This window comes from Sander lucioperca, chromosome 24, assembly GCF_008315115.2.
Source record: "Sander lucioperca isolate FBNREF2018 chromosome 24, SLUC_FBN_1.2, whole genome shotgun sequence".
NCBI lineage: Eukaryota > Metazoa > Chordata > Actinopteri > Perciformes > Percidae > Sander > Sander lucioperca.
Window position 1 is genome coordinate 2,911,581 of NC_050196.1, and position 13,115 is coordinate 2,924,695.

The window sequence follows — 13,115 nt, forward strand, 5'->3', positions numbered from 1 at the left end:
AATAGTAAAGGTATGTAGATATATTGGAGAGTTGCTTCTAAATTACTATAAAACTATGTTTATATAAAGTAAACCCCGTACAATAATGGTAAAAGTATATATATATATATATTGGATAGTTGTTTGTAATTACTATAAAGAACAGTTTATATAAAGTAAGCCCCCATACAATAATGAGGTACAGTCTGTAGATATACTGGATAGTTGCTTGTTATTACGGGCAAATAATGTTTATATAAAGTGAACACCCATACAACATACAATAATGGTAAATAGATTGGATAATCATAAAATAAATGCCTAAAGGAGGGTATTTGAAAGTCATTTTACATAATCTTTATGTGTTTTACATCCAGGAATCTGTACTTTAACAGGGAGTTCTTGTGGATGGATTGAATAATCTTGTGAATTTACCAAAGAAAACCGTATGAAAACAGCAGTTTTCATTTAAATTATGTAATTTTAAGGTATTTCTGCAATATTTCTTAGTTTTGATAAAGATTTATACAGTTGTTTAACATTCTAGAAATGTTTTATAACAAGAATTTGTTTTAATTCTACAATAGTTAGACTGTAAAAATACAGAAAATATTTACAGGAAATTTCTGTATTTAAAAAAAGAATTTTTCTGTAAAATAATGTAAGGTTTTTTACTGTAATTTGACGGTAAGTGTTTGGCAACTTTGCTGCCAGACTTTTTACCATTTTTTTACGATTTTTTTTTTTACAGTGTAGTTATTACATTGGTAATTGCATGTTATTACATCTGTTACCTTCTTATCACCTTATTACTCCAGTATTACATCTTATTACTGTGATGTATTACCCAGTTATTACCATGGTAATTACATGTTATTACCTATACATTACATCTTTATTATCACTGTTACCCCACTATTACCATCTTATTACCGTGGTGTAATGTAAAGTGCTACCAGACTTTTACATCACATGATAATGTGTTAGGAAGGTAATTTGGTGTGCGATGGCACTTCTTAAGACATGTCTTATCCTTCATGATATCTTAATGACAAATCAGAATGGTACCACTTTACTTGAGGTCAAAGAATGTATTTGTTACACTGTCATAATGGTGTCATCACAGCCAGTCTTATCCTTCATGATATCTTAATGACATATCAAATTGGTACCACTTTACTTGAGGTCAAAATATTTATTTGTTACACTGTCATAATAGTGTCATGACAGCAAGTCTTATCCATGATATCTTAATGGCAATTCAAAATGGTACTACTTTACTTGAGGTCTAAGAATCTATCCATAACATTGTCATAATAGTGTCATGACAGCAGTTTTGTGAAATATCCTGTCACACATCTTGCACATCTAATTATAATAATCATTATGTCAACATGTCATGAATACAAAAAGAGGTGGATTTTCTTTTATGTCAAGTTGTCATGACAAAGACATCCTCTGGTAATGTCATCCTGGTTAATGTCAAGTTGTCATTACAAAGACATCCCAAACTAATGTAATGTCAACTTGTCATGACCAAGACAACTTCTGGTAATGTCACTTTGATTAATGTCAAGTTGTCATAATCAAGACAACCCAAACAATGTCAACTTGTCATGACAAAAACCGAATGACATTTTATGACAGAAGTCATAAACGTTTATGACTTGTTTATAAGGTTTATGACACGTTCATGACAGTATCATGTCACGATTATGTCGGTACTGTTAAGTAAGGGTAAGGGTTACCGAGATTTTACATCCTCCTTCACGGTCAATTTGAAGAGGAAAAGAGAGGCAAGAATAGCGGAGTTGGAAGAACGCTGTAAATCATTAGAGCAATCTCTTAAGACTTGTTTTTCTAAATCTACACATACTCTTCTAGTCACAAGTCGAACAGAGCTGAATGATCTGCTAAGGAGAGCTGAGTTCATAATGCACAGAGTGAGGCAAAATTACTATTTTAACGGCTGCAAACCAAGCAAATTGCTTGCTCTGAAATTAAAACAAAGCAAATCCAGAGCTACTATCAACAGCATCTGCACAGACAGAGATATCTCAAGAAATCCTAAGGATATCAGGGCCACTTTTCAATCCTTCTACTCAAAGTTGTATGAGTCCTCCTGTAACCCAGATCCGACACAGTGCCAGATGTTCCTAAAAGAATTAAACCTGCCTCTTCTTGACCCAGAGGAAGCAGAAGAACTGGGTCAACCTATAACGTTGGGGGAACTTAAATCAGCATTAAAAACAGTTAAAAAAGGGAAAACACCAGGGTTGAATGGAATTCCATCAGAACTTCTTCTACAGTATTTTGACATATTAGGACCTACCATTTTACAAGCTTTAACTTCAGCCATAGAGAAGGGTACTTTCCACCAACAAACCAACACCACGCTGATTTCTGTTATGCCAAAGAAGGGTAAAGATCCTACGGATTGTTCTATTTCCAGGCCCATCAGCCTCATTGGGACTGATATTAAGCTTTATTCCAAAGTCCTGGCTCTCCGCTTAGAGTGCTTTATCGAGAAGCTAGTCCATCCCGACCAATCAGGTTTTACACCCAAGCGTCATGATGCAGACAATGTACGCAGGCTATTTCATATAATAGAAGAAGTCAAAAACCTTCCAACAACGGCAGAGGTTTTATCAGTGGATGCGGAAAAGGCTTTTGACCGCCTAGAGTGGAACTACTTGTGGCAAGTAATGGAGAGGCTTGGTTTTGGGGCCAAATTCATTGACATTGTGTGTACTTTATATGCGAATTCCACGGCCATAGTCTCAACCAATGGATTGCACTCTTAACCATTTTTCATTAAGCGGGGCTCGCGACAGGGATGTCCGCTCTCCCCCATGCTATTTGTAATCTCTCTTGAACCGTTAGCCCAAGCCATAAGGCAAAATAAAATCTGTAATATCCAGATTAAATCCAATAGCAGCTCAATATCATTATTTGCAGATGGTATTTTGTTGTACATTGCTGATCTTAAAGTGCCCATATTATGAAAAAAACACTTTTTCTGGGATTTGGGGTGTTATGTGTGTGTCTCTGGTGCTTCCACACACATACAAACTTTGAAAGAAATCCATCCATGCTGTTTAGAGTGAGATACAGTTTCTGAATGTGTCCTGCCTTCAGTCTCTGGGTGAGCTGTTCAAAATTGGCACGGCTTGTGACGTCACAAGCCGAAACGAGCAGGCTAACCACAACCTAATGCTAACGCTAGCATGCTACCTCGTTCTCAATAGCAAAGCACTGCTACAAAACACACAAGTTCACCATAATCTACAAAAGAACTACTTACATGTGCGCCCTCATTTAGAAGTCTCCCAGCTAATCCTGCCTTGTAACTGACCGAAGTTGTAGAAACAGCCTTTCTTTTACTGTCTATGGAGCTAGCTAGCTGACATGATCTACATCTGAGCTACTGCGCATGTGCAATCAAAGATAGTACAGAAGAAGAAGAAGAAGAAAAGAGGTCTCACTCTGTAGCTAAAACAGAGACCAGCTGAAAAGAGGATCTGCAGCAGTGAGAGAGAGCACTGCAGTACAACAAAAATATGGTGTTTTTTGAAAATTAAACCATGTAAACCTATTCTGGTACAACCTTAAAATACAATTATGAACCTGAAAATGAGCATAATATGGCTGCTTTAAGGACTCTATTCCAAAAATTCTTAAGCTCTTCAACGAATTTGGCTCATTCTCCGGCTATAAAATTAACTGGAATAAATCTAATCTTCTTTTATTGAACAACAGGCATGTGGCATCAACCAGTAGTGTTACAATATCAACCCAAAGCAAAATTACGTATTTGGGCATCACCATACACGCATCCCTACAGCGAGTTGTCCAGGACAACTATGAAACTATATTAAGTAGTGTTCAAAGGGATCTGGCCAATTGGTCTGCGCTGCCGGCATCACTACGCCCCAGGAACATAATTCGTGTGAATTTCTTAAGTACAATGATCCCCTTACCCCCACCGATAAATTTCTGGAAGAAACTTGATACCAGGGTACAAGCGGCCGAAATGGGTTTCCTCAGGAGGGTGGCTGGCGTCTCCCTTAGAGATAGGGTGAGAAGCTCAGTCATCCGTGAGGAGCTCGGAGTAGAGCCGCTGCTCCTTCGCGTCGAAAGGAGCCAGTTGAGGTGGTTTGGGCATCTGGTAAGGATGCCCCCTGGGCGCCTCCCTAGGGAGGTTTTCCAGGCACGTCCAGCTGGGAGGAGGCCTCGGGGAAGACCCAGGACTAGGTGGAGGGATTATATCTCCAACCTGGCCTGGGAACGCCTCGGGATCCCCCAGTCGGAGCTGGTTAATGTGGCTCGGGAAAGGGAAGTTTGGGGTCCCCTGCTGGAGCTGCTACCCCCGCGACCCGTTACCGGATAAGCGGAAGAAGATGGATGGATGGATGGAAACTTGATACCTTAATTCGGCAATATATTTGGAATAATAAACAACCTAGGCTAAAATACTCTACCCTGCAACGTACCTCAAACACGGGAGGCTTGGCCCTCCCCAACCTTAAAGTGTATCACAGAGCCTTTCAGTTACGGGCCCGGAGTGTGGATGGAGAGAAATAGAGACAAAACCTCACTGGAAGTCTAACACTGCAAGACTTTGCCTTTGCAGGTGTGTGTCCAAAAAAGTGTACATTAGCCTATGGCCCTATTATCACCAACACATTGACCAACTTTAAAAAGGTGGAGGAGCAACCACGCTACACCAATAAGTGGCATTTGAATACCCCAATATGGCACAATGCACACTTAATGTCTGGTAACAAACCCTTTGCTTGTCAGCAGTGGAGTGACAGAGGTATTTATACTTTAGACCAGATATTCAATGAGAAAGGTATGTTGAGTTTTGAAGACCTGAGAGCTAGTTTTAAGGTCACCAGGACATCCTTCTACTTTTATCTTTGCTTAAGATCAGACCTAAAATGTTATGGAGTGCCATGGGGAAACAGTCTTGAGGCGCACCCAGTCATTAAATGGTTTGTTGATTTTCCTGTGAGAGGATTAGTGTCCAAGATTTATGCTAAACTGATGCAAGTATCTAGACTGGGTAAACCCAGCCCGATCTGCCGGCGATTTGATTTCGCCCTGCAGCTCAGGCTGGAAACCTGTATATTTATCTATCCTGCTTCCGTTACAATTTTGCAGGGACCAATCACAAACTGGCTTATCCACCTGGCGCACTATTGGCGGGTTTAACACGATGACGATAGAGAAGCAACCAAGCATCTTCTTGTTTACATTTGGCCACCGAAGCGCAGCAACCCATTGATGCCACTGTCACTGCTATGTCCCCCGGATCGTTGGTGTAAGAGCCATATTGATACTTTTAAAGTTTTAGTAGTTTTCCTTTAAAACATTTTGTAATGCTCCTTTAATTATACAGGTGATGACATCACCACCCTCTAGGCAGACTAGGTTAAGCAGCCCACAGAGCTACACAGTTTTTTGACCATACAATAGAGAAGAATCTTGTAACTTTGTTTTTACTTTTTTAGTAAAGTTTTTTCATGAACAGAAGTTACTGTCTCTGAAGATTCTTGTGTGTCAAGCTTAAAAGCCAAGAGGACTGCTTAACAGTGGTGGTAAAGTGCATTGAGAAAAGATTGCCGCTACATGTGAGTCAAAAAACTCAGTTCTCGATGGAAAGAAGAACGGACTAATGTGGATTAAAGCCGTTTCTGGATGGATGAGAAATTAACGCAAGCCCTCATAGCAGAAGAAAGTAAGTCTATGGATGCTTTGCAACACAATTTCAACTGCTAAGTAAGCTAACACAAGGAAAGCTAACGCACTGGAGTCGGTCAGTCTGCCTTAATTACCTCGTTAAGCACGTGCTTGTTGTATCATGTCGGAGCTGCGCAGCGCAGATGTGGATGCATTTCATTGGGACGGATTTTGGATATCAGCTGTTTGTGAAACGTGATGTGCTTGTGAAAACACTGTTGGACATTGGTTTTTCTTTGGAGGACGCACTGTTTTGAGCCAAATCTGAGTCCAGCGGTTTGTGCTGTGGTCATGGAAGAGTCTGACCAAAAGAGGGCGCCAAAGCCCACACAACAAGCAATGGATGATAAAATAAACAGGCTTATTGGATCCAGAAGATGTAAATTATCTCAGCTTACAGGCATGATGAAACACATTGAAAATTTGAAGCTTGATGGTTCAAATGTGGATGTAGTGGAAGAGATGCTTCACAATAGTTTTCACAAAGCTTATTTGGAGTTTGAAGATATCAATGCTGCAGTCATTGCATTAATGGATGAAGATGAAGGACAAGCTGATCGCTTATTGTCTAGTGACCATCAGAGACTGCTCATGCCAATTTTCATGCTTGTATCACCAAATAAACCACTATATAACTTAACTGCTCCACTAAGGTGTCGGCCATCTTGAAATTTCAAGTGGCTCGGACAATTTTCTTGTCAAGTGACCCATGGAGACTGCTCATGCCAATTTTCACGCTTGTATCATAAACTGAACGATTATATCACTTAGCCGCTCCACTACAATGACCCCTTACATTATAGAGAATATGACCCCCTCATGCCTCTTCAATAATTTTATGTAGCCTAATTCTTTTTAGGATTCTCTAGGCCTAAATTAGTGATGTCAAAGAACAACACAAGATAACTGTATTAGAAAGATATTAGACGTGGTATATTTGCAGATACTAAGATTTTGGTAGATTTGGTAGGCTATTCTCTGGCAGAGTGTGATGGACCAGGGCTCCCCGGAGCCCACTAATACATTGGATAATTTTGTTAGTGATGGGTACTCTGAGTCTGATTAGTCTACAGTAGGCGTAGCCTATAATCTGATCCAATTGTCAGTTTAAATCAATCTATTGATCAACCATCAAACCTTATTCAAACACATCTAGGGGGTTGAAGAACATTAGGCTAATTCACAATGGGCAATTCTGAAAAAAAGAGTGGAGGTGTCTTTCATAAACATGTAGGGTAAACAATAGTGCTGGCAGTGGCGGGGTATTTCTTTATTAACAACTTGCAATTGAAAATAGTCTACCAGATAGGAAAAACATAAATAACATGTATAAAATAGGCTAAATTTAGCAAATGCTTGTTTTACAGAGATGGGACCGCTTCACACTAGCATCTGTCACAGTACTCCTGGCTGTCATTGTAAGCGGCTAGCATAGCCAAAGGCTAAAAACAACCGTAGCAAGCTAGGAATAAATGTGGCAGCCTATATCCAGCGGACAGCCAACTTGTAGCTTAAGATCCACGAGTCAGATGACTAAAAATATGTACCTTGTTAAAACCTATAGGTAAAACAATCAGGATCTAAAAGTGTAGCGTAAAATTTTGACTTTAAACTGGATACTTGTGTTTTGACCATTTGTGAACTAACCTCGTCTCGTGAACCCTGTCTCATTTACCATGCTTTGTGGGTGTCAGTTTTTGCTGTGTCATCACCGTTCATATCTATAAAAAAAAAACAATGTCTTTGTGGTTAAATTGCTTACACAAACACATTGTTCACAAGAGCACAAATTCTTGATAGATCTAGTCTCTTAATTTTGCTCTCAAAGTGCACCAGATTGATACATTTAACATGCATTTTTATCAAATGTTCAAAATTGCCCCGGACCCTCCTAAAGGGTCTGAGGTCCACCCACTGTAGTCCCACAAAAACCTGTGGGAAACACTGCAGACCCCTCTTACACTGTCGCTGTGTTTCTCTGCTTGTGTGTCCTTCCACCTTTTTTTTTAATCCCTGATCAGTTTGCATGCCTGCTAATGTGACGCAGGTGAAGAGAATCCATAAAAAGTTGGAAGGAAAAAAAGAAGAAAAGGGGAGAGAATTGTTACTGAATTGTTACTTACTAATGTAAGAGACATGTATAACAAACACTACTAGTAACTTAAACAAAAAATATTACGTTATTATTTTATAAATTTATATAGTTTACATATGAGTACCCCTATAATTGGCACACACCCTCTGGTCAAAAAGGGGGACCAGAGGGTGTGTGCCAATTATAGGTGTATCACACTTCTCAGCCTCCCTGGTAAAGTCTACTCCAAGGTGCTGGAAAGGAGGGTTGGGTCGATAGTCGAACCTCAGGTTGAAGAGGAACAATGCGGATTCCGTCCTGGTCGTGGAACAACGGACCAGATCTTTACTCTCGCAAGGATCCTGGAGGGAGCCTGGGAGTATGCCCAACCGGTCTACATGTGCTGTGTGGATTTAGAGAAGGCGTATGACCGGGTCCCCCGGGAGATACTGTGGGAGGTGCTGCGGGAGTATGGGGTGAGGGGGTCCCTTCTCAGGGCCATCCAATCTCTATATGACCAAAGCGAGAGCTGTGTCCGGGGTTCTCGGCAGTAAGTCGGACTCGTTTAAGGTGAGAGTTGGCCTCCGCCAGGGCTGCGCTTTGTCACCAATCCTGTTTGTAGTATTTATGGACAGGATATCGACGCATAGTCGGGGTGGAGAGGGGTTGCAGTTCGGTGGGCTGGGGATCTCATCGCTGCTTTTTGCAGATGATGTTGTCTTGATGGCATCATCGGCCTGTGACCTTCTGCACTCACTGGATCAGTTCGCAGCCGAGTGTGAAGCGGCTGGGAGGAGGATCAGCACCTCTAAATCGGAGGCCATGGTTCTCAGCAGGAAACCGATGGAGTGCCTTCTCCAGGTAGGGAATGAGTCCTTACCCCGAGTGAAGGAGTTCAAGTACCTTGGGGTCTTGTTCGTGAGTGAGGGGTCAATGGAGCGGGACATTGGTCGGAGAATCGGCGCAGCGGGTGCGGTATTACATTCAATTTATCGCACCGTTGTGACGAAAAGAGAGCTGAGCCAGAAGGCCAAGCTCTCGATCTACCGGTCAGTTTTTGTTCCTACCCTCACCTATGGTCATGAAGGCTGGGTCATGACCGAAAGAACGAGATCCAGGGTACAAGCAGCCGAAATGGGTTTCCTCAGGAGGGTGGCTGGTGTCTCCCTTAGAGAGGGTGAGAAGCTCAGTCATCCGTGAGGAGCTCGGAGTAGAGCCGCTGCTCCTTCGCGTCGAAAGGAGCCAGTTGAGGTAGTTCGGGCATCTGGTAAGGATGCCCCCTGGACGCCTCCCTAGGGAGGTGTTCCAGGCACATCCAGCTGGGAGGAGGCCTCGGGGAAGACCCAGGACTAGGTGGAGGGATTATTCTCCAACCTGGCCTGGGAACGCCTCGGGATCCCCCAGTCGGAGCTGGTTAATGTGGCTCGGGAAAGGGAAGTTTGGGGTCCCCTGCTGGAGCTGCTACCCCCACGACCCAAGACCAGATAAGCGGACGAAGATGGATGGACATATGAGTATTAGAAAAAAATATCAAATTCATTAATCCAATAAAAGTGTTGAAAGCACTGCAACAATGTGTTGTCTTCTCTAAATGACTGTGCTGAATTTGCATGTTTAATGCAAAGTGGAACTGTAATATTGTTCTGTTGTTCTGACCATTTTCTCGTTATTTGATTATCTCCTTGAGTTTAAAAAAGCTAAACTTTGCTCGACTCCTGTTTTACTGATATTTAATATACTTATATTTAAGTAAGTCAAGTACTGCTGTAAAAATATAGTGCACATGTATTACAAAATATACGGTAAACAGTAAGAAACGGTAAAAAATACAACATATTAAATGTGGGCTTAAAGGCCTCATTGACATCATAAGAAGACTTTTTCAGCATTCAAAAGACGATTTAATTTTTTTGGGTACTTTTTACATGTCTGCTGGTCTAGGAAGACCTTGTAAAATGTCTTTCCATTTTGGCTTAGAAGTCAATGTTCTACAGCCATAGCTATATTTGTGATTTTTATAATAAGCTATAATTACTGCTGACATATATCTCGTTTATCACCATTCAGCACTCACTGGATCGGTTCGCAGCCGAGTGTGAAGCGGCTGGGATGAGGATTAGCACCTCTAAATCGGAGGCCATGGTTCTCAGCAGGAAACCGAGGGAGTGCCTTCTCCAGATACAAATACAGATATACATACAGATATATATATATATATATATATATATATATATATATATATATATATATATATATATCTGTATTTTTTTGTAAGTCAAAGCCACATGTGAGATGTCACAAGCACTTTTATTAAAACAGATTCATCAAAACAAAATCCAAAGACAGGCTTCCTTCCCTGTTTGAAAATATACAGCTGCACAATATAATAATATTCTATCTTAGAAGGTTGAATTCAACTTATGCAGGGCAAGACAAAATTATTTTGAATTGGGAGACAAAGCAGGAAAATAGCTTTCACTATTTCTGCAGTTAGATCCAATTCTTGAGATGTTTTTACACCAAGTGTAGATATTAACAAGATTTTTAATGAATTGTACACTGATCTCTTTAGGTCATTGTCTATCTCTACTGATAAAGCAATGTGTTCCTTCATTGAGCCACTAGGGCTTCCCAAACTGACAGAAGAGCAAAGAGAACTCATTGATGCAGATTTGACTATAGAGGAAATTAAAGAGGTAATAGGGGCCCTGCCTGCGGGTAAGGCTCCAGGGCACGATGGCTTCACAGCAGAATTTTTTAAGAGTTTTGCAACTGAACTGGCTCCACTTCTGTTAGAGCTATATAGAGAGGAACTGGAGAAGGAACACTGCCACCACCTTTTAGGCAGGCTTAACTTTGCTTCCTAAAAAAGGTTAAAGACCCAAGAAACTGTAAGAATTACCGCCCAATTTCCCTAATGCAGTTAGACGTTAAGATTATTTCAAAAAATTTGGGCAAATAGATTAAATAAGGTTATTACTTCTTTAATTCATCCTGATCAGGTGAGGTTTATTCATGGGCGTAGCTCGTTAGATAATATCAGGGGTCTCATTAATATTGCATGGTCTGTAGCTGATAGACAATCCCCAATAGCTGCTATTTATCTCAATGTCGAAATGCGTTTGATATGGTTGAATGGGGCTATATGTTCAAACTTTTGGAAATGTATGGGTTTGGCAGCATTTTTATAAAGTGGATTAAGGTGCTGTATAAGCAACCAGAGGCCGCGGTGCAAACTAACGGGTTCATTTTTCAATATTTTGCTCTTGGAAGGGGAACAAGACAAGGCTCACTTCTTTCTCCTTTGCGGTTTTGTTTAAGCATAGAACCTTTGGCAGCAGCCATAGGGGGGAGACTTAACTTCCCAGGTGTTATGGTAGGAGGTGTAGTGCACAAACTTATGCTTTAGGCCGGTTACACACTGGATGCGTCGCGCGAGCGTAGCGTTTCTGTTGTGTCTCAGAAGCGTGGCCGCTGCGTGGATTTTTCTGTGTCCTACACACCAGAAGCGTGTGTGACGCGGCGCTGCTCCTGCTGCTAGGTACAGGGAAGGCTGATCTCGGGACATAGCGCCGACAGATTCAAACTCTGAAAAATGGGTGGGCTGTCTGTTTATAACAACTTTGTGTAGCTGGACCGTCACTCAGAACACACACTACGTTGTTATTGTAGCCTATTCTACCCTTTATATATAGGCTTGTTCGATGTATGGGGAGAGAGTTGTTAAACTTAAAATAAATATATAGCCTACTGATTTGATTAAAATAAGACAACGTCAGCAGTATTGACTGCAAAATATGTTACAGAATATTTCGTTCTGTATGACAGGTGCTATATTTGAAAATCTTTTCTCTGAAATTTTTTATTACATTTATATCTACATTGATGTCAAAACCTAGAGACTTTCAAACATCAAGATGTCATTTATTAATATGCACTCGTGTCTAAATGACATATAAACATATTTTCCTATTCTATTTTGCCTGGAAACGCTTCCAACACGCTCGCGTCTCGCATGAAAAATAGGCGTCGGTTCTATTTCTAGCAGGCCCGCGTCTCAGGTGCGGCTCGAGACGCGCGTCTCATGCAGGCAGTGTGTAAGCTCTAACCTGTTAACATGGGAGCCGAAATAAAAACGGACACGCCACGCAGCTGACACGCTCACAAAACGCATCCAGTGTGTAACCGGCCTTATGCGAATGATATATTAATACCCTGTCTACTCTGGATCATTGACTCTATCGAAAATTTCAGGTTATAGGGTAAATTGGTCTAAGTCAGAAACGTTACTTTTAACAGCTCAGTGACCCATAACAGCTTTCCAATAGGATGCATTTCAGTGGCCAAAGCAAGGTAATGTTTATCTGGGTATCTTAGTTAAAAGACCTAATTAAAGTTAATTTAGATCCATTATTTAATAAAATCTTTGGTAGACCCAAAATACCAAATATGTTGTATTATTACTAAGCTTTTAACTTAAGCCATCTGACCCACTGGTCACTTCCTCCTGAGAGAGCCCCACCCTGGTATTACAGTAAATTGAGCAATTTGTTCTTGCCCATTATCGCCCTTACAATGCCTGTCTGTTAAAGTGTATGGTGAGTCAAAAACACATCCGATAATCTCTCACTTAAATGTCGTTTGGACCAAAGTGGCCCGGCTGTTTAAACTGGATCCATATCTAAATACTTCACCAAGTGTTTGGCGATATCCAAAGTTATGTATTGGTAGATCTCCCCTTTTTTGGAGGGATTGATTGGAAAAGGGAATCGTCACACTGGGGGATCTGTATCTCCGGGGCATATTAAAATAGTTTGAGGATGTGGTACAGCAATTTGGAATCCCTAGGTCTTTTTTAGATATTTGCAACTTTGCCATCAGTTAGTGGGGATTTTTGGATCCAGTTCTTCAGCCCCGAAGGCACCAACATGTTTAGATAAGGTGTTGTTGAAATATGGAAAAGGTCATGAGGCTTCTGGGTATTTCTCTATGCTTATGCAGAACCTGGAGAATGGAGCCTGGACAGCCCTCAAAAAGACATGGGAAAGGGATTTGAGTATTACACTGGATAAGAGGTGGAACAGAATCTATAGGAATATTAATATTTTATAGTTCAAGATTATACATCGCTTCTATTGGACTCCCTCCAGATTGTTTAGAATTGGTCTGAAAGACACACCAAATTGTTGGAAATGTAAGACATAGGACGGCCAATTACTTCATGTCCTATGGTCCTGTGATAAGGTGCTGGAATTTTGGACTGGGATACATGATAACCTATGTTGGATTGCAGGGACCCAGTTTCCATTCAGCCCAA